Source organism: Eleginops maclovinus, chromosome 8 (genome assembly GCF_036324505.1).
Source record: "Eleginops maclovinus isolate JMC-PN-2008 ecotype Puerto Natales chromosome 8, JC_Emac_rtc_rv5, whole genome shotgun sequence".
NCBI classification, from domain to species: domain Eukaryota; kingdom Metazoa; phylum Chordata; class Actinopteri; order Perciformes; family Eleginopidae; genus Eleginops; species Eleginops maclovinus.
Genome location: NC_086356.1, coordinates 1,290,539 through 1,315,861, shown reverse-complemented (window position 1 = coordinate 1,315,861; position 25,323 = coordinate 1,290,539). Strand labels below are relative to the sequence as shown.

The following is a 25,323-nucleotide window of genomic DNA, read 5'->3' as shown; positions in this document are numbered from 1 at the left end:
ATTAAATCAGTTATTGTCCCAGTAAGAACAGCGGACCCCTCCCAGTCCTACAGGCCAACACTAACGCATGCAGTCATACAAACAGAGTGAGTTTCATTTGGAAAGGGCAGCAGGATGGATTAGGAGGGATTGTCAGCAAATTTTAAACCCATTGATATTCAGCTTTATTATTTATTATTCCAGCCGCCTTTAGCTTAGCGGTGGAGACGTGAAGTCATGTGACTGTGCTGTAGTTCCTTTATAGCCCAACATTAGCCTCCTTTAGCTTAGCGGTGGAGACGTGAAGTCATGTGACTGTGCTGTAGTTCCTTTATAGCCCAACATTAGCCTCCTTTAGCTTAGCGGTGGAGACGTGAAGTCATGTGACCGTGCTGTAGTTCCTTTATAGCCAACATTAGCCTCCTTTAGCTTAGCGGTGGTGACGTGAAGTCATGTGACCGTGCTGTAGGTCCTTTATAGCCCAACATTAGCCGCCTTTAGCTTAGCGGTGGTGACGTGAAGTCATGTGACCGTGCTGTAGTTCCTTTATAGCCCAACATTAGCCTCCTTTAGCTTAGCGGTGGAGACGTGAAGTCATGTGACCGTGCTGTAGTTCCTTTATAGCCCAACATTAGCCGCCTTTAGCTTAGCGGTGGAGACGTGAAGTCATGTGACCGTGCTGTAGTTCCTTTATAGCCAACATTAGCCTCCTTTAGCTTAGCGGTGGAGACGTGAAGTCATGTGACCGTGCTGTAGTTCCTTTATAGCCAACATTAGCCTCCTTTAGCTTAGCGGTGGAGACGTGAAGTCATGTGACCGTGCTGTAGTTCCTTTATAGCCCAACATTAGCCTCCTTTAGCTTAGCGGTGGTGAGGTGAAGCCATGTGACCGTGCTGTAGTTCCTTTATAGCCCAACATTAGCCTCCTTTAGCTTAGCGGTGGAGACGTGAAGTCATGTGACCGTGCTGTAGTTCCTTTATAGCCAACATTAGCCTCCTTTAGCTTAGCGGTGGAGACGTGAAGTCATGTGACCGTGCTGTAGTTCCTTTATAGCCCAACATTAGCCTCCTTTAGCTTAGCGGTGCAGACGTGAAGTCATGTGACCGTGCTGTAGTTCCTTTATAGCCCAACATTAGCCTCCTTTAGCTTAGCGGTGGTGACGTGAAGTCATGTGACCGTGCTGTAGTTCCTTTATCCATTAGCATTTAGCTTAAAACTCTGCTAGCTTTAGTACAGCCTCTCTTTATAAAGTCAATGTAATCCCAGAATAATGAGCTCATGAACACCAGGTTTGGTCCAAACATTTTGCAAAAGCAATGTCATTTGGCAGAACAGAAGAATAACAATAGCATGTTTTCCCAGCAGCCTCTGGGGTTAAAGAAAACAAAAGGGGCTCAGCTCTGAGGTGAATAAACGGCGGTCTTCATGGGGTTTCTTACGCTTTGGATACTCACTTTCCTCCTGCCTGCATCGCTTAATAAATCCCTGTTTAGCGTGGACGTTTATTTGAAGACGTGCGTGAGTTTAACTGGGTCATCACCCTGTAAATACTCCAAGTACAAAGAAGTTCTCTCAAAGTTTCCATGCCTTGTTTGGTTCTTCTCTTTTATTTCATTTCTATTCTGCAGAGTAAAGTGATCCTTTAGACCCGTGTTTAGAGAACCTTTGACCTCTTCTCCAAATGATAATCACTTTCAGAGAGTTAAGACATCTAATGGCTCCATTAGCTCTCTGAAGTGCAGCTTCACAGAGTTTAATTTGTCTCTTCAGAGTCTGAAACGCACAGACCCGCACTGAGGGGTAGGCCTCTCTCTTTCCTCTCGAGCAGATGATTTCGTAATGAACCACGCAGATGCACCTCTTTCTTTGACGATCTATCTGCGAGAGTCATGAGTCTGTTTTTCTTATATTAGAACCATTTGAGAAAGCAGCCCCACTTTCAGGTGAACATACTGCTGTAATATCATACTGTGAGATTAGAAGCACATTCTGATCATTCTTCTGTACTGAGTAACATTTTGAATCAGGACTTTGACGTGTAGTGATATTCCCTCTTGTGCTTCGGGAGAAGAAGTCATCCATCTCTGTTTGCAACTGTATATGTTTGACACTTCAGGAGTATAAAACGTAATCTGTCCCGTGAGACTTGGTGTTCGTCTCCTCTCGTAACTCTACAGATATCCCGCTGGTTTGAAGCTGACACAAATTTATGATACGGGTAAAATCAGTTGACCCTCTCAACCTCCTTCAGAAGGAGAACTAAATGAAGTGTGAAACACAGAAAGCCTTAAAGTCTGACGGAGACCCGAGGGACTGGAGTTATATTACAGTGAGGAGATGAGAGCAGTAATACATCTTCACCGCTGGAAAAATGTCAGGAAAGTTGATGTTTGACAGTTAGAGGATCCGGTATACAGAACGGCCCATTTCATAATAATTTATCATATTATTGGGTTCTCTTTTTTAGCACATTGATGCTGCATGCTTACTTTAAAGTAACCAAACCTTTGTTTGTTCATTCTGGTTTTTGGACGTTAATCTGAATTGAAATATTCAGATTAACTGTCAAATAAATACAGAGTTCAAGGATTCCCTCCGAGAAAAAGTAGCATAACATTTAAATACCCCAAATAAAGTTCAAGGCAAAGTCCAGCACACGAGTACATTTACAAAGTGACAGCGTGAAACACTTTCATACTTTTGGTGAAATATTAAACCAAGACTAAAAAAAGTGAAATTTTGAGAAAATAAATCAATTCTGATTTAAATTCAATTTTTGGAGAGAAAGTCAAATTCTGTGATTATTTATTTCATTTTGAACTAAAAAGAAATATGAGATTAAAGTCGGAATTAAAAGAATGATTTAAACGGATAGTGGTGTTTTCTGATATATCCTGCTATGTGTACTTTCACATTGGAGTCTGGAAAGTTGTGAGTTTCAGTAATCAGATTACATTTGTTTGTTGCAGACTGCTGAGTAATAAAAAAAGACCATGCAGAGTTAATATGAGAAGTTGATTAACTGTAGAGACATGGGTCCATATGAAAATGTATCTTGATTGAATAAGGAAAGGGGGATTTAACCCCTCCATCTTCCTGTCTCCAGACTACCCTCTCCCCCCTGGACTCTGGGTCTGATGTGAGGGGCCACAGAGGCTCTCAGGACACGTATGGATTTCATGAGATGCATGTTTTACTGACGTCAACACTGATTTATGTTGAGGAACATGAAGCTCTGTATTTCTTTCAGAGGAGGTCTGTGTCTGAGAAACAGTGAAATATGTACTTTAGAGACGGGGGAAGGGAAGGAAGACCCTGACAAGCCCTTTGTTTGTCGGATGCAAATCGTCGCTCTTAACAGATCTAAATAATCACAGAGAGCCTGTCCTGCTGGGTCGACGGTTTCCTGCTGCAGAGACGGTGGAGAATCTTTAATGTGACGCTATCTACATCACGTCTTCCTTCCAACAACACCGCTCAGAGCTCTGGAAAACATCCCAGCTGTCACTGGGAGACAGATAACAGGTCGCTGCACTCAATCAAACCATCATCACCTCTTAGTATGAAACAGGACATTTCAATTCTGTCTAAAAAAGGGACTGTATTGTTAAAAAATGAACATTTCATTCCGCAATTGCATTTTTATAAAAAAATATAGATGTATTTTCATTTTCAACTGAACATTATTCTTATAATAAAGTCCCCTTTGGGCTTCCATACATTCCTCCAGCATGTAAACCCCCTCCCTAATCAAACACAGACTCTATTTTTTGGGTGAATCTGGAGTAAAGTGTGTGTGTACAGGTATTTCCTCACGCTGACGTGCTGCTATATTCAGCGGCTGATGTAATGGCAGCTGTGAAACAACCTGCCACACACAGACACACACACACAGACACACACACACACACACTGTGAGTGTGTATTTGCATGTGGGTGGGGTAGGAAGTGATGGGTGGGGCATTTACCGTACACACAGAATTGGGGTATTCACAAATACTACATCTATTTTCCTCCCTGGTTAAAGTTGTGGGTTCAAACTACCTGCCAACGCGTCACCATCACCCCACCATGCCGCCACAAAGAGAGTAAGTGTGCAGCACAGAGAGGTGTGTGATGTCGTACTACTGTGTTGGACCCTGAAAGCAGCATCTCTCTGTTAGTGTTGGGCTATAAAGGAACTACAGCACGGTCACATGACTTCACGTCACCACCGCTAAGCTAAAGGAGGCTAATGTTGGGCTATAAAGGAACTACAGCACGGTCACATGACTTCACATCACCACCGCTAAGCTAAAGGAGGCTAATGTTGGGCTATAAAGGAACTACAGCACGGTCACATGACTTCAGGTCTCCACCGCTAAGCTAAAGGAGGCTTATGTTGGGCTATAAAAGAACTACAGCACGGTCACATGACTTCATGTCACTACCGCTAAGCTAAAGGAGGCTAATGTTGGGCTATAGAGGAACTACAGCACGGTCACATGACTTCACGTCTCCACCGCTAAGCTAAAGGCGGCTAATGTTGGGCTATAAAGGAACTACAGCACGGTCACATGACTTCACGTCACCACTGCTAAGCTAAAGGAGGCTAATGTTGGGCTATAAAGGAACTACAGCACGGTCACATGACTTCACGTCACTACCGCTAAGCTAAAGGAGGCTAATGTTGGGCTATAAAGGAACTACAGCACGGTCACATGACTTCACGTCACTACCGCTAAGCTAAAGGAGGCTAATGTTGGGCTATAAAGGAACTACAGCACGGTCACATGACTTCACGTCACCACCGCTAAGCTAAAGGAGGCTAATGTTGGGCTATAAAGGAACTACAGCACGGTCACATGACTTCAGGTCTCCACCGCTAAGCTAAAGGAGGCTTATGTTGGGCTATAAAGGAACTACAGCACGGTCACATGACTTCACGTCACTACCGCTAAGCTAAAGGAGGCTAATGTTGGGCTATAGAGGAACTACAGCACGGTCACATGACTTCAGGTCTCCACCGCTAAGCTAAAGGAGGCTTATGTTGGGCTATAAAGGAACTACAGCACGGTCACATGACTTCACGTCACTACCGCTAAGCTAAAGGAGGCTAATGTTGGGCTATAAAGGAACTACAGCACGGTCACATGACTTCACGTCTCCACCGCTAAGCTAAAGGCGGCTAATGTTGGGCTATAAAGGAACTACAGCACGGTCACATGACTTCACGTCACCACTGCTAAGCTAAAGGAGGCTAATGTTGGGCTATAAAGGAACTACAGCACAGTCACATGACTTCACGTCACTACCGCTAAGCTAAAGGAGGCTAATGTTGGGCTATAAAGGAACTACAGCACGGTCACATGACTTCACGTCTCCACCGCTAAGCTAAAGGCGGCTAATGTTGGGCTATAAAGGAACTACAGCACGGTCACATGACTTCACGTCACCACTGCTAAGCTAAAGGAGGCTAATGTTGGGCTATAAAGGAACTACAGCACGGTCACATGACTTCACGTCACTACCGCTAAGCTAAAGGAGGCTAATGTTGGGCTATAAAGGAACTACAGCACGGTCACATGACTTCACGTCTCCACCGCTAAGCTAAAGGCGGCTAATGTTGGGCTATAAAGGAACTACAGCACGGTCACATGACTTCACGTCTCCACCGCTAAGCTAAAGGAGGCTAATGTTGGGCTATAGAGGAACTACAGCACGGTCACATGACTTCATCTACTTTACTTAAAATACTGCACCCAAGAACACTTTCCCTTCCTGATTTACTTAATTTAACTCGTAATAAATCTTGTTTACCGCCTGGTTAAGAAACCTCACAAACCTCTGCAGGATAAATGACACTTTTAGATAATCTGGACCCTCACCCTAAACCCTCTCTCCCCTCTATCCTCCTGCTGTGAGGGGGTGATATACGACTCTCCTCCCACCCTGTTAGATGCCCACCTTGACCCTAAGGAGAGACATGCAGTCTTCTTCATCCCAGCATGCATCTGTTACTGGTTCTCCTTATTCACAGGGTCAAGGTCTCTAAAGGTGAGGAGGCAAAGGTCAAAGTTCAGCCTGGGTCAAAGCCGAGTGTAACGTGCAATATTTGAAACGTACTTGTGGTCATTTGCGTTTTAACTTCTTACGTTTATTTAACTATTTTTATTTAGTTTGAACTTTTATTGCACATTTAAAAATAGATTCTTATGTTTTAAAATGTTTTCTCTTTTACGGACATTTTATTTTAACTCCTTCTGTTTTCCTGAATGATTTTATTTTTGTATTTATTTATTTTTTCTTTAAACAAATAATTCAATTTTCATTTAATGCACATTTTACTTCATTTATAAACTTTGAGTTTATATACATACTGTAATTATTCCATTAGATTTGACCTTTTTTACCCAAATTTAATTTGAACTTCCAGCCTTTTTATAAATATTTGTATTTTATTTGATCTTTATTTCACTTTTTCACTTCTTATATTTATTTATTATTTTTATTCTAAATAGAGCAACTGTGACAAAACCCAATTTCCCCCTCTGGAGAAATAAAGTGTTTTAATTTCGGATTCTGAAAATGAGTATCCAGCTCAGTCAAGATGGACTCAAGGAAGGAAACCCAAAAATGTACTAATAAGTTAATTGTTCCGAGAAATACAACCACAGCAAGTTTAACAACATCTGTTAGGGTTGTTTCCCGTCACCCTGCTGACAAACAGACAAACCGAAATAACCTTCTTCAAACAGCGTTGGGACTTCAGGGAGCAAGGAAGTAAACAAACAACGGCTCCTCGTGCAAACAGTCATCATGGAGTTTGTTGCTGGAAAAACAGAATTAGAAACACCTTCTTGAGATCAGGCGCATGCAGAGGAATTCATAAATGTGCACGCCTGTAATGACAGTTAATTAATGACTGATCATTGTCTGTGTGCACACATGAGAACCAGATAAAGGGTGAGTCCCACTGGGGTGCCTTAGCCAATCAGAATGCAGGTGCCACAGCATCCTCGGCCGGTGACACTGCACAGGTACTCAGATAAAGAAATGTCTAACAGCAGTGCCACAGGGCAGGCCCCCTCTGAGGTCTACCTGTGCCTGCTTGAGATGGACCAAACAAGCAGACACACTAAATCAGGAGATCACACACCATGTTTCTACATCTGTAAAGGATCCATTATTGTGATAGTTTGAAGGGAACACCGTCACATGTTTTACAGTCCCCCAACGTCTTATCTCCAGTTCCTCGTCCAACCTCCGTTTGTTTGAGCAATTAATAAAGTGTGTTTCCTCTGAGTCAATGTTTATGTTTCTGCTAAATAAAGGAAGGGTCAGAAAATGTGTCCTCAAAAAGCTGTGAGCTGCACAAACAGTGGTGGTGAAAGCACACACACACACACACACACACACACTGGGAAATATTTCCTTTCAATCTGCAGCAAACACATTACTCAACACAAACGTCTATTCATAAAGAAAGTTCTTATTAATTAACATGTGAAGCCACATCGCTCGCACACACACACACACACTACACACACACACAACGACACACACACATTTATTTAACCTGTTGTTTCCTGATCAGCAGCAATTATCAGAAATTGAGGTCGACTGCATTTCTGTGTGTCTCTGCAGAGAATACACCCCTCTTTATATTTGTGTGTGTGTGTGTGTGTGTGTGTGTGTGTGTGTGTGTGTGTGTGTTGAGTGGGGGGTTCAGGGTGGAGCCGTGAAGTCTAAGCAGCTCACAGAGAGGGGTTGTTGCTCTTAATCACTTGTGGTGCTGCACAGCTCGACCACAACTATGACAAGTGTGACAAAAATGATCCACTGTGATTAAATGAAACCTCAATTACACACACTGAAGGACAGTTAGTGCAACGCGCCAATTAGTCAATCAATCAAGTCGGAAATAAAGAATTCCAAATATTTTTTTATTTAAAGAGGTTAAAGGGGCCCTATTCTGCTCAGCGCCTCTACTTTAAAGAGTCCTCTCCTGCTGATGTTCAGGTGTATATCAGTATGTAGCGTCTCTACTTTAAAGAGTCCTCTCCTGCTGATGTTCAGGTGTATATCAGTATGTAGCGTCTCTACTTTAAAGAGTCCTCTCCTGCTGATGTTCAGGTGTATATCAGTATGTAGTGTCTCTACTTTAAAGAGTCCTCTCCTGCTGATGTTCAGGTGTATATCAGTATGTAGAGTCTCTACTTTTAAGAGTCCTCTCCTGCTGATGTTCAGGTGTATATCAGTATGTAGTGTCTCTACTTTAAAGAGTCCTCTCCTGCTGATGTTCAGGTGTATATCAGTATGTAGAGTCTCTACTTTAAAGAGTCCTCTCCTGCTGATGTTCAGGTGTATATCAGTATGTAGTGTCTCTACTTTAAAGAGTCCTCTCCTGCTGATGTTCAGGTGTATATCAGTATGTAGAGTCTCTACTTTAAAGAGTCCTCTCCTGCTGATGTTCAGGTGTATATCAGTATGTAGCATCTCTACTTTAAAGAGTCCTCTCCTGCTGATGTTCAGGTGTATATCAGTATGTAGTGTCTCTACTTTAAAGAGTCCTCTCCTGCTGATGTTCAGGTGTATATCAGTATGTAGTGTCTCTACTTTAAAGAGTCCTCTCCTGCTGATGTTCAGGTGTATATCAGTATGTAGCATCTCTACTTTAAAGAGTCCTCTCCTGCTGATGTTCAGGTGTATATCAGTATGTAGTGTCTCTACTTTAAAGAGTCCTCTCCTGCTGATGTTCAGCTGTATATCAGTATGTAGTGTCTCTACTTTAAAGAGTCCTCTCCTGCTGATGTTCAGGTGTATATCAGTATGTAGTGTCTTTACTTTAAAGAGTCCTCTCCTGCTGATGTTCAGGTGTATATCAGTATGTAGCGTCTCTACTTTAAAGAGTCCTCTCCTGCTGATGTTCAGGTGTATATCAGTATGTAGTGTCTCTACTTTAAAGAGTCCTCTCCTGCTGATGTTCAGGTGTATATCAGTATGTAGAGTCTCTACTTTAAAGAGTCCTCTCCTGCTGATGTTCAGGTGTATATCAGTATGTAGCGTCTCTACTTTAAAGAGTCCTCTCCTGCTGATGTTCAGGTGTATATCAGTATGTAGTGTCTCTACTTTAAAGAGTCCTCTCCTGCTGATGTTCAGGTGTATATCAGTATGTAGTGTCTCTACTTTAAAGAGTCCTCTCCTGCTGATGTTCAGGTGTATATCAGTATGTAGAGTCTCTACTTTAAAGAGTCCTCTCCTGCTGATGTTCAGGTGTATATCAGTATGTAGAGTCTCTACTTTTAAGAGTCCTCTCCTGCTGATGTTCAGGTGTATATCAGTATGTAGCGTCTCTACTTTAAAGAGTCCTCTCCTGCTGATGTTCAGGTGTATATCAGTATGTAGAGTCTCTACTTTAAAGAGTCCTCTCCTGCTGATGTTCAGAAGTTGAAAGTGGCATAAAGTTGAAATGCACAAAGACCTCAAAGCTGAGCTCTACAATGCACAAGGCAATCAATCTCCTTCACAGTGAAAACATTCATTCAGTCATTCTCCAAAGTCCCCCCCCCCCCCCACCCCCCTTCATTAAATCCACCTTTTCCTGCTGGAAATATTGAAGTTTGTCCTCTTTCACCAAAAACAAAACGTCTATTTTTACAACTTTTCCAGCAGAACAGAAGAAGAGACCTCCTCCTCTCTCTCACTCTCCCAGCGTTTAGAAAAGAGATGCAATAAAGTGTCTTAAAAGTAAATGCCAAACATAAAAACTCAGTCAATTAAATCCATTTCATGTGTCCATGTAAAGGAATCACATTACAACTGCATATAAATAGAAAAATAACAACAAGATGATTCACAGCCAATAATAACACATTTTCTGAACTTATAAAACTAATTATGAAAGAAATGATAGGTTTTATTTAATTTGCATTATTTTTTAATTGTAATGAAGCTGCTTTTTGCAATTTCTGACCTAAAAAGTTGAAGATATTCATGTTTTTATTGAACAAGAACGTTTTTTAGTCCTGATTTTACCTCAATATATTACGATAATGATAGTTGTATTGGCTTTAGTCAAGATGTATGGAGCCCAACATTACAAGAAGCAGCTTTACCATGACTAAAAGCTAATACAAAATTATAGATTGTATTACTTAAATCAGTCAACAGTGATTCCATTACCCTCAGTTTTTAATTTCCATATCTAAACTGAGGATTTTTCTAGAGTATAAAGTGTCTTTACATCTGTTTTTATTAGATTATCCTCATAAATACAGCAATTTATCATAAAAAAGTCCCATTATTTACTGTTTCCACTGCTCTGTTAAATCTCTTCTGTTTGTGTCTCCATTACCCAATAAAGGCAAAGTGCCAAAATCAAAGTGTCTGTGCCATCACTTCCCCAAGCAAGCAGTGTGCCAAAGAGTCTAAAGGTTTAAAAAAGCATATTTTTTACATAAAATATGAACCAAATGTAAGAGTTTCTGTACCTGCTCTGCGCAGTGTGTCTCTCCGGCGGTCAGGATGCGGAGTGAAGCGTAAAATGATGACGCACGTCAAGGTACGACGAAACAGGCGGTGTGTGTGAGAGTGTTTTCAGCCTCTCCTGGCTCCTCTGAAGTACAGCGAATAGTGTGTGCGTGTGTGTAAGTGTGTGTGTGTGTGTTTGCATGGAGAGTTTGCGCGCTTTTACGCACGCAGGTGAAATTGTCCTCCAAACTTGCAGAGATTTCTGCAGGTTTATTCCCAGATGTGTTGCGCCAAAAGTGCTCATCCACTCAGTGACGGGTCGAGGGGTTTGTCAGAGTTCATCCCAGCAGAGGAAACCCTGATCGGGATCTGCAGTCTTGTTGTTTTTCAGACAAACAGAGGAGGCACCCAGCCCTGTTGCTCAATCTGGAGGGAAGCCTGACTCCCCTCACATGAGTCCAATTAATGTGAGGTTTAAAGTGCATCTACTCCATTTAAACACTTAAAATGACCCTTTAACACAGTGAGATTTAAAAGGAACTTCTACAGCAATTTTTACCACACAATAATATGTGAAAATAACTTGAATCAAATCTACTTTGATCATTTATTTAAACTATATGATGAGAGCAACCCATATCATATTCGATGTAACAGAACCAGAGATGACTACATTACCCACAATGCAACTGTGATGGCCGGCAGTATGTAATGACCTCTAACTCCTAGACATTATTTGTTCATGAACATTTAGAGGTTTCAGTCTCTGCTCACTGTGTAAGAGTATAGGAGGCGCGATGGGAAGACCTTCCTCAGTTTATTTGCACAGAGTGAGCCTTCAGAGTAATTGGGAACAGTTCCTGGTCTTGGGCTGAACCACAAGCTTTACACAACTCCACCCGAGAATTAACCACCATATTACCCCCCCCAGAGTGTAGGAATACTCTGTCACAGTGAAAGTATTCTAAATGTTCCTCCAGTGAAAGTAGAAAGTACTCTCCTCTAAATGTACTTAAAGTAGCGACAGTAAAAGTAGTCATTGTCTGATTGGTCCATTTCAGAATAATATCTCTGATATGTTTTATAATGATTGATCATTAAAGTGTTCTCAGAGCTGGTAAAGGTGCAGCTAGTTTGAATGGCTTTGTATACTGCAGGGTAGCTGCTGGATTTACTGCAGGTGAACTACAGTCTGATTTAAGAATGCTAAAGCTGCTTGAGAGTAAAGAACAGTGCATGTTCAGGACTGTGGAGAGAAGAGATGGTCCTGCAACGATCCCACTAACTCTGCTCCATTAACTCTCCATTGCTGCGGTCAGCGAGCTTCTCAGCTGAAGGTTAAAGTCATAAAGAGTTGAAAAGGTCAGACTGAGAGAGTCAATCATGTCGTCACATAATGAGGTTCAGAATAAACTGTTGTTGGGATGGAGGCAGACAACGGGTTGTGTTAGGGGTTTTAGAAGACTACATTAGCTACCTTTAGCTTAGCGGTGGTGACGTGAAGTCATGTGACTGTGCTGTAGTTCCTTTATAGCCCAACATTAGCCACCTTTAGCTTAGCGGTGGTGACGTGAAGTCATGTGACCGTGCTGTAGTTCCTTTATAGCCCAACATTAGCCTCCTTTAGTTTAGCGGTGGTGACGTGAAGTCATGTGACCGTGCTGTAGTTCCTATAGCCCAACATTAGCCTCGTTTAGCTTAGCGGTGGTGACGTGAAGTCATGTGACTGTGCTGTAGTTCCTATAGCCCAACATTAGCCTCCTTTAGCTTAGCGGTGGTGACGTGAAGTCATGTGACTGTGCTGTAGTTCCTTTATAGCCCAACATTAGCCCTGTTTAGCTTAGCGGTGGTGACGTGAAGTCATGTGACCGTGCTGTAGTTCCTTTATAGCCCAACATTAGCCTCGTTTAGCTTAGCGGTGGTGACGTGAAGTCATGTGACCGCGCTGTAGTTCCTTTATAGCCCAACATAAGCCACCTTTAGCTTAGCGGTGGTGACGTGAAGTCATGTGACCGCGCTGTAGTTCCTTTATAGCCCAACATTAGCCACCTTTAGCTTAGCGGTGGTGACGTGAAGTCATGTGACCGTGCTGTAGTTCCTTTATAGCCCAACATTAGCCTCGTTTAGCTTAGCGGTGGTGACGTGAAGTCATGTGACCGTGCTGTAGTTCCTTTATAGCCCAACATTAGCCTCGTTTAGCTTAGCGGTGGTGACGTGAAGTCATGTGACCGTGTTGTAGTTCCTTTATAGCCCAACATTAGCCTCGTTTAGCTTAGCGGTGGTGACGTGAAGTCATGTGACCGTGCTGTAGTTCCTTTATAGCCCAATATTAGCCGCCTTTAGCTTAGCGGTGGTGAGGTGAAGTCATGTGACCGTGCTGTAGTTCCTTTATGCAGCAGTTTAATTCATATGCTTGTTCCCTAAGCCCACTTCGTAGTACTGGATGTAATAGAAGTAGTAAAATGTCCCTCAAACTAAGAGCTGTAATTTGAAGTCTTCACCCCCAACCCTAACCCGGCAGAAAGTGGACAGGGGGTCTTTGTGCTCGGTCAGGGTGGGGTTCAGGGGAATTAGGTTTAATGACACGAACACACACATGCCAAACACTGAGACTTTAACATGCTGCACCCCTCCCTCCCCAAAAACATGACCTGTAGTGAGAGCCATTCACAATTCATAGAGTTTATTGTCTACACCTCGTATTTCACCCTCTATATATATTATATGTCTACAAATCCTGAGCAACCTGGGTCTCTTAAAGCCTTCATATCATATCTTTGTGTTATTGATTGATTTCTTTCTAGTTATTTAAATCAAGTCTGAATTTAAAGGCCTTAAAAGCTGGATTTAAATTAATCTGGAGCTGTTTTTATGACAAAAATCCTTCAACGCAAACAGGCAAAAGTCTCCATTCGCTGGTTTATAACAAAACAAATTTGACAGAGAACGCATTAGGAACTCCCTTTTCAGATGCATTGTTTAAGATATGACGAAAAATACTAATATAAATATGAATAAGGACGAGAACATGTTGGTAAATTATTGAAACCTTTTTGTGTTCACACTGATCGAAACAAACATTTGAGTTAAAGATGCAAAAAAGTAGGGTATCACTTATTGTGTATATAAATCAAAAACAAAACTCTGCATTTACTTTGTTTTTGTTTTATGTTTGAGTGCTATAACGTGTGGAAATGACTCGGATAGAAGATTAGAAAAAGCATCACGGCACTCCAATTTACTGAAATACATACTTAATTGTTAATCGCAGGTGGTATCAAATAGCATTCCAATTAAGGACAGTGTTATCGTGACAAAACTCCATCATTTCAAATTTAATATTTTTGTTTTTTTCAATAAGTCTTTAAACAGCCAGAAAGTTGAAGCTTTTTAGTTTTCTGGATTATTTTTAGTTTTTGTATTTTATATTCTATTGTTAACGTGCATTTATCTCATTACGGCCAAAATGAAGTGTAGAAAAGCACATTCCTCGGCAGATTGCATGGGTTTCTGCTTTAGCTTTCCATCTAAAATCATTTCATTAAGAAAAGGAGACATTTTTATCTTCCTGTTTAAGCTTTACTATAAAACTCTACGTCCAGCTGAGAGTAAACTGCACGTTCTGCAGGTTTGAGTCCTAAAACCGAATGTTTAATCTTTGAAGCGCTGAACAATGCACGCCTGTGTGTTGAACGTCGGCGGTGAAAACTCATTTATCCACGTCTGCCGACCAGGCCTCCTGCAGGGCCGTCATCTGGAACTTCAATAAACCTCGTCTAAGTGGAGAGTGGCTTCTCAGCGTCTGAATCAGACTCAGTCAGAGGGAAACAGAAGCTGCTTTCTGCACAGGACTTCCTCCAACCTCCCCCCCACATCTGTTTACACCCACCAGACTCACATGTGGCTCCTTTAGAAAGCTGCCTCTGTGCAGATGCTGATGTTGGATAAGGTAAATACTCCCCAGTCATTACCTCCCCCCCCATGATCATGTTCACCTCAGCAACAAGACATGAGTTCAAGGCCGAGGAGAGGAGTCTGAAGCTCGACCTCTGTCTGACAGACGGGAGTTCAAACACAGGACAGCCCTCACCCTGTTTCACCTTAAACATGAGAGCTTCCACATGACTTCATTTTGTGATGCTACTTCTGCTGCTATTACTTTGCCTAGCGTTAACAGCTTTATCTACGTTTACTGGACAGTGAAACTGTGTTCAAGCTTTTGAATGAAGTGTAATCACATTATAAGAAAGTGACCATTCAGATATAGCTAATAGGCCATTTGTTTAAACTAATTATGTGAAAAACTGCTGGATGTGTGCTCCAAAAACACACGTTAACAATGTTTTTATCATTAATCTCGCTGCCAGAAGTGACAGGTCTGCAGTAATAATTCAAATGTAAGTTATTGGGGCCACCAATAGGTAGTTAGCTTATTAGCCGGGCGCTCTTTAGAAACTGTTAGGCTTAAGCTAGCTAACTACTTACAAACATAGCAAACAGTAGCTCGCTTCAATTGATGCATAGCCAAACTCCCCGATCTTTAGCATGTAAGATAGATACAGCTGCTAACATTAGCTGGGGGCCTACTTTGGGCAACAAAAAGCAATTTTAGTTTTTCCTTTCTTTGGGGAAGCGCAGGGATTTCAACTTTAAAGGATATTTAAAATGTTTTTAACATTTTAGCTTCAAAAGATAGCCATTTCCCTAAAAAACTAATTTTAGGCTGAAAAAAAAAGGGCCCCTCAATTTTTTTATGCTATTTCAGGGCCCTTTAAGGTTTAAAATAATTAAGAATCAAAAATTGGAAACTAAATTTAAAAAGGTTTGCTGATTTTTCAAAATTAAAACTTTCCCAGCTTTTTTTATTAAGTCCACTTACCCCCTTTTTTAAAACAAAAAAGGGTTTCTAACAATTTTTTGGGATTTTGAACTCACTGCTTTTTTTTAAAAAATTTGAACTTATGTTATTAATTGGGGTTGACTTTTTGGGAAAATGTTTTTCAGAATCGGGATGTTTGTTTGAATTTGGGTTTCAAAGTGATCAAGGGGGGGGCGGGGGGGGGGGGGAAAGGGGGGAGGGGGCCAAGGGGAGTTTAAAAAATTAATTTTTTTGGACTTTTGATTTTAAAATTTCTTTTTAATTCATGGCAAGGTTGAAGCTTGAACAGAATAATTTAAACACCGCAATAAGTCATATATCTATCGAAATACAGCCCCTTTTGTAGTAAATATCAAGGACACTTCGAAAAACGGGGGGGAAGGACAAATCCCTGAAAAGGGCCTAAAACCCGGGGCGGAGTAACAGGGTCGGGGGAACCAAAAGTGACGAGTGGGGTAAAACGGTCGAACAGTTTTTTTTTTTACACGGGGCTGGGGAAACAGCAGGTGAGTTTAATTACTCAAATTTTAAGCCCTTTAAAACTTTAACCCCATGTGTTGAAAATAAAAAACTTTAATTGTGGGTTTGGCTTTTTTACCTGGAAAAATGTCCCGGAAAATTATTTTTTTTCGACCCCCTAACTTTTTGAGTTCCCCTATTTGCTAGTTACCCCCCAAAACGGTTGAGGCTGCGTGGGGGGCCCTTGCTTTACTTCGTGCTCGGGTTTTTGCCCACTTTTTGTATTTATATTGACTGTTACCCCCAATTAAATTTATTTAAGTTTTTTTTAAAAATGGATTTATCCCGAAAAATTAAAAATGGCAGCATGCGTTTTTTTCCCCCGGGGTCCCCTTTTTACCGGTATGTTTTACACAGAAAATGGAGCCCCTTTTAACGGTAGCGTTCGCTCCCCGGGAACATTATTTAAGAGAGAGTGAAAAATTTTTTGCCTTGTGTTTGTCAAATTGTTCCTTATTTTCATACTTTTTAAAAAATCGTTTATAAACCCAGTCTTTTTCTCCCCTACGGCTTTTTAAATTATAACTTGCAAGAAACCCGGCCTTAAAAATTTCTGTTTTTTCCTTTTAAACCATTAACGTCCCCTTTTTCTTTTGAAATAACCACTAAAACAAGTATGTCTTTGTTAAATTTCCATGTCCGTTTTTTTATTTTTATTAAATTGGTTTAAACAGCGAAATTTGGGCCCCTCACCAGCCTCGTCTGGTTTTTTGTTTTTGGGGTTGCGTGCCGCGCCCAACGGGGTTTTTAAATTCACGTCACACTTCCGGGAAAACCCGGAAAGTGCCCTGTGTTGCCCGTAATTATTTTTTTTGCTTTTTTTATTTATTTTGGTTTTCCAAATAGGAGAAATTAGAAACTTTTTTACTTTGCTTAAAGGTTTTCTGTTTATAGAGGGGAGAAGGGTAGCTTTTTAAAAGGGGGTTTTCATTTTTTTTGTTTTAGGGCCTTCTTTTGGGAAAAAAACACCCCATAAATTTTCCTTGGTTTTTTTCCCCCAAAGTTCAAGTCCTCGAACACATTCCCCATGAAAGCTTCCCAATTTAAAGAATTAACTAAAAAATGAACGTCATTTTAGATAAAAAAATATATATTTTTTTAAAATAACTTAAAAGTGCGAGAACTTTTGAATTTTTTATTTTGGTTGAAAAAGGGGAGAAAGGCGTTTGACAGAGGAAGGTTTTGGTGGCACAGGGCTGTTTCCATTTAAACCTTTGGGTTGAACAAATTGTAAAATAAATTTTTTTTTAATGTTTAGTCAAGAGGTGGGAAAAAGGAAGGTTTGGATTTTAAAATCCTTTAAAAATCATTACAACAGGTTGGGGGTTTTTAAAGCCTATTTAACCCCCATGTTGGCACTACGATGAATTAAAAAAATAATATTGATTTGGGGGGGGATTCATTTTAAAAATGAAATATTAAAACCCATCACAATTTACAGTCTTAAAAAATTAACAGCACACTACTTATAAAAAAACCCAAACTGAATTTTTTAAAACACCATAAAGGTTGAAAATTCTTGCGGGGGTTTTTGAATCAACTGCATAATTGGTTAGCTAAACAAACCCAAAAAAAACAAATGAAAAATTGAAAAAAAACAAGAAAATTGGTTTTTTTGGGTTTTGTTGTTTTTTTGAATTTTAAATAGATAACTGTTCAAAAACCCACTAATTGTCAAAAAATAAATTTTTATTTTAAATTTTTCATTTTTAATTTTTCTTTCACGAATTCCGCACGTCCATTCATGGGGAAAATTTGTAATTTTTGGCCCCTTTTCCCCCAAAGGGGCCCAAAGGGAAAAATTTAATACAGAAATTTTTAAAGAGCACCCAGGGACATCCCCCGGAGGTGTTGGGCCTTGTCTGCATTTATCAAGACTTTTTGAACACATTTAAAAACCCAAACTGAATTTAAAAACCACTTAAAAAACTTAAAAAAGGGGTCAAAAAATTTGGCCCAAAGTTAGGCTGTGATTTGGGGTCCCATTCTCAAAACCTATAACATATAAAAAATATTGCCCCCAAATTGGGAAGACTTTTTTGAGGAACGGGGAAAACATTTAAAAGGGTCCGTTTGAGGTTGCTCTTTCAAGCCCAATTTACTGTCAACATTACTTCTCCAAGAAGTCGTATCATGGGTTGTCCCCCTTTAAAACCCGTTTAAGCCCAAAAAAAGCTTTTTGTACCCCATCCCAAACTTAAAAAATCCCGTGCTAAAAAGGGGATTCGGTTTCTGGGCTGAGGCAAAATCAACTTCAATGTTTCAGTCCCCGGGGTGTCCTCCTCTTGAAAATGGGAGGAAATTAAAGGGTCATTTGGCATCTTTATTTACCGTATGAAAACAATTCGCATGTTTAAAAATTCGGGCCAGTAAAAGGGGAAGTAATTGATGAGTTATTTGACATTGGGAGACTTTGCTTAAAAAAAATTTTTAAAAAAAATTAAGAGAAAGTTTTGGGGAAAATAACTGGCAGCTGTTTCCCTCTTTAACATCTTTGTCTGATGAAATAAAATCGTTAAAAACCCACTAAAAATTTTTTTCAAGAGGGGGGCCCTTTTGGGGCACAGAACGAAAAAGGAGTCATTTTACAGAAAGTTTTTACAGTGATTAAAACCGGGTTGTAAGGGCCAAAATCCACAAGAAAAAAATTTTCCCATTTGTTTATGTTTTTTTTAGTTTTGGGTTAAGAAAGTTTTGGAAAGAAGTGAGATTCTAGAAAAAATTAAAAGGGTTTCCAAAGGCCGGGAAAGGGGTCTTTTACTCCCTCTTTTCAAGATGGTGAATACTTTTAAAGAAAACAAACTTTTTGCTGAAGAATTGGGCATGCTTTTTGGCTTATCATTGATGATTTTAAAATTTCTGAAATCCATTGGGAACTTCAAGAAAGAACTTTAGTTTTTTGGGGTATTTTTTGGGGGGATACAAAAATTCCCCATAAGACTTGATAAACATTATCATCTTTTATCACCCGCATTGTGCAAAATTTGGCCCATAAAAAAAATTAGGGGAAACAGAAAAATTTTTGGGAGCCTCTGATTAAAAGACCTTCAGCATTTAAAAGAACGACGGGTGTTTTGTGAAAAGACTTGGGTCTTGTTCAAAGGAAACTTTTTTGAAATGTGTCTCCGAAAAACTTGGTCCCAAACCCCCCTTGCTGGATCCCAAAGAGTTTTCAACGTGGAGAAATTTTGCAGATTTTGTTTGGCTAACCTTAAAGATATTCAGCATCATGATGTCAGAAGTGGGGCATTTACTTTGAGAACACCAGAACTGTTTGATGAAGCCATTAATGTGCTTAACACAACTAATGCCTCGTGTGTTCATGGTTTGAAGAGAGGCTGTCCTTTAAGCAGACTTGCCCACTTTCATCCTGTAAAAGGTTTTCCACCTGATTTTCTGCACGATTTGTTGGAGGGAATTGTACCTGTGGAACTATGCATATGTCTTTCAGATCTTATTGCTAAAAAGTATTTCACATTGAATGATCTTAATGATAGAATAGCATCATTTCCTTTCAGTTTTCTGACAAAACTAACAGGCCTCAGACCAATACCAACAAACTTTTCAAAAAAAAGAACAATTGGTGGCAACGGACACGAGAACTGGGCACTTCTGAGATTTCTTCCACTGTTGATTGGCCATCATGTTCCAGAGAGTGAAAAGACTTGGTCTGTGATCCTTGAACTGAAAGACATTGTGGAGGTGTTATCAAGCCCCTCTTTCACAACAGAAACCCTGTGCTACCTACAAGCCAAAATTTCTGACCACAGACAGTTGCTCTTAGAATTATTTCCTGGTACTAAAATTACGCCCTAAACATCATTATCTTGAACATTATCCTGTTCTGATTCAGAAATTTGGACCATTAATTGAGTTCTGGACAATACGATTTGAGGCAAAACATTCTTTTTTTAAAAGAATGGTTCACAATACTGGCAATTTCAAAAATATTCTGCACACGTTGGCCACAAGACATCAACTGATGTTGTCATATTACTTGGAGATGCCAACTATTTTCAAGCCAAGCATTGAGACTGGACGAGTATCAGTTGTGTCTGTGGGCATCCTAGATGCTGCAATCAGAGAGGCTGTATGGAATAAGTTTGAAGGTCTGGACTCTGTTTCACTCACCTCCATTGCTTACTTGAATGGGACAAAATATTCTAAAGGCATGGTACTCTCAGTTGGACAGACGTGTGGACTGCCAGATTTTGGGAGAGTATTGGAGATCTGTGTAGTGGATGGTTACATATCATTCATTACTGAACTATTCACAGCGACCTTCCAAGAGCATTTCAGGTGTTACCAGCTTGCCAGAAGAGATCCTGCAACAATTGTGTCATTGATTCGGACCGTCTGAATGACTACATTCCCCTTGCTGCATACCCTGTTGAAGAAAAAGCTGCTCGTCACTCCAAGGACATTCATGTTACATTAAGGTAATATTTGATTGGGTTGGTTTGTCATAAATTTAAACAAACTCTTAATCTTTGGACCACATAACGGGATATAAACTGCACTTTAAAGGTTAGACGACACTATTTGCTATATAACGATGTAGTGTAGAAATGGCTACCTGATCTCTGAATTCACCCTCCCTATCTGTTGTAATCTCTCTGCTGTTTTAACTCCATTCACAGCTTCTTTTAGATTTATGTTATTTACTGTTTAATGAAGCGTTTTCTTGTTTGTTCACTGTGTTTCAGTTCTTGGTATCTCATCAATGATGCTTCTCAGAGTCATCGTCTCACCTCAGGAAATAAGACGTGTCACCCTACAGGAGGTTCCCCCATCAGTTGATGAGCTATGTGTAGTTCTGGGCAACACTCTGGGCCTCCGTGGGAAGTTCCTTTTACAGTTTGAAGATCCAGACTTTGGGAATGAGCTCTGCAATTTGACAGACATCAAGGACCTACCAACTGAACGAGCCACACTGAAAGTTCTGTTCACGTTTTCTGAACCAGTTTCTGACTCGACATTAGATACTGCAAGCCTTAGTTCCCAGAATAGTGCAAGCCCCGAGCCCCCTAGTAGTGGTGATTCTTCAGAATGGCCTGATCCCTTTGTTATTTCAGATTTCTCCCATGACGTTGAGTTTCAGCTGAGGGTAGCAAATGATGCCTATGCCAAGGATGGAGCTGTGACGGTCATCTCAAAGAGTGTGAAGAGTGAAATACTGGACAGACTGGCTGATAGCATAACCAGAATCACTTGCTACCAAGTAAAGACAATTTAGAAAGCGTAGCCAAAGCTCTTGTTGCAAAGCATCCTTGTCTCAGGGAGCCGGGTTCAGGTAAAGGATGGTACTGCTGGAGATTCAGCCTGATATTCAAGATGGGCAATTACCGTCAGAGGATGATGGCAGCTGGATGCCCTGAAGTTCTTGTAAATAAAAGAAAAAGACAGGGAAACACCAAGCCAGTCAAGAAGGCAAAAAAGGGAGAGATCCACTACTTACCAGAGCCACCTGATGGACAAACTACTGTTAAATCAGAGAAGGATCGTGAGACCATGCTTTTGGAAGTGCAGAAGAGAGAGCCAGATTTGCACCTGCTCGATGAATTGATGACTGCAACATTCTCCCAGCGAAGACAAGAGATCATTGGTGACGAGCCACTCATTGCTGCAGTCAAGGACAGATGGCCTGCATTGTTTAGTGAGAGACAGGTAATTCTTTGCCAACTGAGTACAGCATAGAAATCCTATATTTTGTTGTTTTAGGTAGTCAAACTATGCACTATATGTTGCAATCATATTTGTGTTTCCCTTGTGTCCCTTAGAGCTCTATGCTGCTCTTATTTTCCCTCACTCATTGCCCTTTTCTCTGCTGTAATATTATTGGTTTCAGCTCAGTGCTGAGTTCAGTAGAATCGTCACCAAAGACCTGCTGGAGTCATTCCTGGATGGACTTGATGCCTTGGTGCCAGATGTTCTACAGATGTACGGAGAAGGCTGCTGCATCAGGCAGGAGGGTGCGCCTGAGCAGTGTTCTCAGTTGTCTTCAAAAGGAGGTATGTACTGCACAGAAATCATTTCTTGTTAATGTACTAAAATTAGTATTCTGGCTTGGGTATCTTATTCACAAACTCTTGTCTTGTTCTTGTAGGACACGAACCAAAACAAAAGAACAGCTGTCCTACTTGGTCTTCCATGCTACCTTGCAGAAGATTCCTCTGACATAATCAGGATGTGTGATGTAAGACACCGTATTTACACATTTTATATTACATTGTTTTGTTTTAACATTTTTTATTTTCATAAGTCGTAAGGGGTAATTTTTTACAAATAAAATAGTAAATGAGTGAAAAATTAATGAAATGTGCCCTTAATTTAAATTGAAAATGTAATGAAACCTAAAATGCAGTAACTTAACCAATATGTAATAAAATATCCAGACTTATATTGTTTTTAAATAATGTAATGTTAACTTATCACATTAGGCTACTTTTTAAAATAGCTTAGTATAGTATATACTATATATAGTATAGTATATCAGAGAAGGGTTTTGCTGAGATGATAAAGTAGTAGGCTACATCCTAGATTTATTTTTTTGGACCACATGTTATATGCTAGTTAAGAGGTGTGTCCCGGAGTTTCTGTCCATGTGCATGTAGCTGTATGATGCATAGTCTATTATAATCATTCTTTCATTTCAAATGCAATGTATATAACATTGAATTCTTATTCATACTTAAAATCAGAATATACTACATTTTTGAGAAATAGAGAACATTCAGTACATTTTCTCTCAGTTTAGCTCCTCCTAGTGGCCAAAATTACTGTTGGTTTGTTTTATTATTTGGGCTTAACAATGAACATTCAGAAAGGCAATGACAACACTCACTCAATTAATGTCAAAGACATTTGTAGCCTTTCTCTATTAGCCTAGCAGTGATGTTTAAGTCAGTCAGTTAAGATGTGTGTTTTTGTCTTTATGTTTTCAGGCTCATGGTGAAACCCTTGACGTGCTAATGAGCGGGATGCAAGTTGGACTGTTGATTGGACACGAAGGCCCTCTGCATGATGCATTTCCATTGGATGTTTTCAACGTGGCTCTGGTAGTAGAGGAGAAGATCATCCTACATGACCTCCGAGATGTGTCCACAGGCTTTGCCATGTTACTGGGTGCAATCTACTGCCTAAACCTTGAGTACCCACGTAATATGAAGTATTCTTTTGAGTTCCTGCAGAGGGTTGTCATGAACATTAAACCGGACCAATGTTCAGCCAGAATCCATGGACTCAGAAATAAACTGCTTAGATATCGCATGTAAACAAAGAAATGCACTCGTCAAGCAACTACTAGGAGGCAGCAGTTATTTGGGAAGCTTGCCTTGTTCTTTACACTAGCATACAGGTTTTCATCGGCTTAGTTTGTTCAGCACAAGTCAGGTATGCGTGACAAATGTGTCACTTGTGAAGTTGAAAAATCTGAAATTGTTGAAAAATCTAAAATAGTTCAAATGTGCAAAACATTTTGAGGTATAATGAAAACAAACTTGTTTCGAATTGTGGTTAAAGAATCTTTTAGACGTGGATGTTGATGTTTTGTAAAGCTCTGCGTATACCACATTTTTCCTCTGTACAACTTTGCCATACTTATTCTCTCATTGACAGTTTTAAAATTGTGTTCAATTAACACAAATTTAAGTGAGGATAAGTAAGTAAGTATTTATAATGTACACCATTGTTTTTGTTCATATGACGATATGGACCGGTTATCTCACTTTTTGCCTCTTATGACACCTGCCCATCTGTCCCCCTTTCCCCAGCACTCTCGGTTGTCAACCTCAGTGAGGCCTGTTTTGATGCCAAGACATGTTTAAGATGTATCAATGTTCCACATTGTTCATATTCATGTCGAGATTTTATGATTATCTGTTTACTATCTCACATACCTCATTGTTCAACCCCACCTCACCTTCTTTCTTTCTACGAGTCCACCCTCTGTCTCGCTGTCTGTCTGCAAGTCCACCCTCTGTCTGTCTGTCAGTCCACCCTCTGTCAGTCCACCCTCTGTCTGTCTGTCTGTCTGTCTGTCCACCCTCTGTCTGTCTGTCTTGTCTGTCTGCAAGTCCACCCTCTGTCTGTCTGTCTTGTCTGCCTGCAAGTCCACCCTCTGTCTGTCTGTCTTGTCTGTCTGCAAGTCCACCCTCTGTCTGTCTGTCTTGTCTGTCTGCAAGTCCACCCTCTGTCTGTCTGTCTGCAAGTCCACCCTCTGTCTGTCTGTCTTGTCTGTCTGCAAGTCCACCCTCTGTCTGTCTGTCTTGTCTGTCTGCAAGTCCACCCTCTGTCTGTCTGTCTTGTCTGTCTGCAAGTCCACCCTCTGTCTGTCTGTCTTGTCTGTCTGCAAGTCCACCCTCTGTCTGACTGTCTTGTCTGTCTGCAAGTCCACCCTCTGTACATTACAGAGACATACATTGGGTATGGCATGTTAAAACCTTTAACTTCTGTTAAAGTTTATATAAATGTATTTATAAAATAAATGTTCTTGGACAAATGCAAGAATTCAGTGTGAAGCTCTGTCATTTACCATGCAAGTTGAAACAAATTTAGAATTTTAATCCTCTTAACTTTAAATGGGGAGTCGTATAAATACGGCTAAGTTAGTTTAACTCAGAACTGTGAGTTACAATAATAATGAAATATCTGTTTGTTTTACTAGCTAAAGAATGTTATTGTATTGATAATGTTTTAAAAAAATGTTGTTTTAACTCACAGTATCAAGTTTAAACAAGATGTGATTAAAAGTTTTCATGTATCAATGATGTATAACTATATTTTGTTTCAACTAATGGTATCAAGTTAACATTACAAGTGATTAAAAGTTAAGTCAACTTTGACAACTTAAAAAACAACATTGTGACAACTAGAACAGTGTAGTATAATCAACCTTTTGAACTTTATTTTCAGAGTTGAAACAAAGGTAATCTTAAATTGAGTTAACTTGCAGTTTTAAGGCAGCAGGTGAACCTTCATTTGCAAGTTGAACTGACCTGAAATGTCTTACAGTGCACAACAAGGCAGATAAGACGGACAAGTGAGTAGGGGGTTCTGTGTGTCTGTTTTAAGCCACTTCTTAACCGCCTCATTGCCTTTGTCAGTCAGATGACCCTCACTCTGCAGGTTGTACAATCTAAGAGACCGATGTAAACTAATTTATTCTCCAATTTTTGGGTCAACTTTTCCTTTTTTTCTCATCTTGAAGGCTCAAAGAAATATAGTATATTAAAGCTAAGCGAGTCACACCCTGCTGTTTCTCAACAGAAAGCTTTAGCACTCTTGAGGGAGACGCTGTTATCCTGGGTGTGTCTGAATGTTGCACAGATTGTTTTGTTGTTATTATCAAGTTGCTTTCATATCGTTTTTGCAGAGACCTTTGTGAGGTCAAAGTCGCAGGGTGGCACATTACCATTTTTCCGTCACATCAGGGGTTTCTTTATTACCATAACAGAAAAATAAATAAGAATACAGTTTTTTCAGATTGCTAAACA

The 25,323-nt window shown here is 40.2% G+C and overlaps 1 protein-coding gene and 1 long non-coding RNA gene across 2 annotated transcripts in view; one reads left to right on the top strand and one right to left on the bottom strand.

Moving 5' to 3' along the window:
- Positions 1 to 10,730, bottom strand: part of hapln1b (hyaluronan and proteoglycan link protein 1b) — a 20,802-nt gene extending 10,072 nt beyond the window's left edge. The window contains exon 1 of the mRNA XM_063888770.1: positions 10,452 to 10,730. The gene's annotated coding sequence lies outside the window, so the exon portion shown is untranslated. The remainder of the gene's footprint in view (positions 1 to 10,451) is intronic.
- An 11,054-nt stretch (positions 10,731 to 21,784) lies between these two features.
- LOC134868124 (uncharacterized) lies at positions 21,785 to 24,337 on the top strand. Its single transcript, XR_010166247.1, has 3 exons — positions 21,785 to 21,840; positions 21,936 to 22,025; positions 22,774 to 24,337. It is a non-coding gene; the product is annotated as an uncharacterized LOC134868124 (long non-coding RNA).
- Positions 24,338 to 25,323: the final 986 nt, after the last annotated feature.